Source organism: Myotis lucifugus, unplaced genomic scaffold, assembly GCF_000147115.1.
Source record: "Myotis lucifugus unplaced genomic scaffold, Myoluc2.0 scaffold_331, whole genome shotgun sequence".
NCBI lineage: Eukaryota > Metazoa > Chordata > Mammalia > Chiroptera > Vespertilionidae > Myotis > Myotis lucifugus.
In genome coordinates, this window is record NW_005871379.1 from 429,197 (window position 1) to 430,381 (window position 1,185).

A 1,185-nucleotide genomic window follows, 5' to 3' on the forward strand; every position below is an offset into this window, starting at 1 on the left:
GGACAATAGCACGTCAATTGTTTCCACATGACGCTCTTCACCTTCGTCTCGTGTCTTTGGAGGCCAGTATATTGTTCGCCATCCGGGATAATGACCATGGACTAGCTTTGTTCCTGCCCACACGTCCCTCCAAGCCCGGAAGCTGCCGGCTGGGCGATTGTCCTCCCGGGCGGGACGGGACCGGGAAGAAGAGAGCGCAGCATCGCGCCCTGGAGCCGAGGCTTCCCTCTCCTGGGTGAGGGGGCGCAGGCTGGCCGCCGCGGCACAGAGTCTCCCTTTGAAGGATCCGGGAGCCCTCCGGCCCGGCGTTTTCCAGAGTCCGGCCCTCCGCCGGAGATTAAACTTGGCCCCGGTCTCCAAAATTCTTCGGTTCTGGAAACCCGGGTGCGCTCGAGGCTTTAAGAGGTCGTGTGGACTTTGGCACCAGAGTCCGCGAAGCTGCGTTCAAGTCCTGCCTTAGCTGCGTGTCCTTGGCCTCCTCCCGGAGGGCCTGTTGCCTGCCTTCCCAACTGCGGGGAAAGAGCTCAGTGCGTGCCAAGCGCGCCGCACGGGCCGGGCAAGGGAGTGCTAGTTAGTTTGTGGATTGCCTTTTTCCTGCCCGGGGCACTGGGTAGGGAAGAAAAGCTGCAGAAAGGAAGGAGAAAAGGAGGGGCGTGGCAGGGCGGAACCGGGATCCCCGGAGTGCCCGCACTCCAGGACTCAGGGGGCTGGAGCCGCTACGCCCTGCTCCTCCAGTGGGCGCTGCGCGCTGTCCTGGGCTTAGGGGGCGAGACGCGCCTGCCGCAGCGGACAAGCCTGTCCTCCCCGAGCCTTAGTGGAGGGAAAGCGCGGCCCGGTCCAGGCCCGTGAGTGTGAACCCTGTTTGCACCTGGCACCTGAACAACCGCAACTCCCCCTTATGGAACCTCTCCACGCATTCATTCAACCACCACAGATCCTGAGCGGGTGCTTGTGTCCCAGCACGGAGCTCGGTCGCCGGGGGTGGGGGTGGGGGGTGGGGGGTGGGGGAGTGCCGCTGTGCGCGGAGGGCCCTCTGGAGCTAGCGCCAGGAGCCAAGTCCTTAGGGTGACCCGTCACCCTGAAGGCTCCCCCAGGAGGCATTTCTTTCCCCTGTTGTGCAGAGGAGGAAAGCGGGACCTAGAGGGTGGATGAGGGTGAGGACACAGGTGCCGCTGCTTCTGTGGG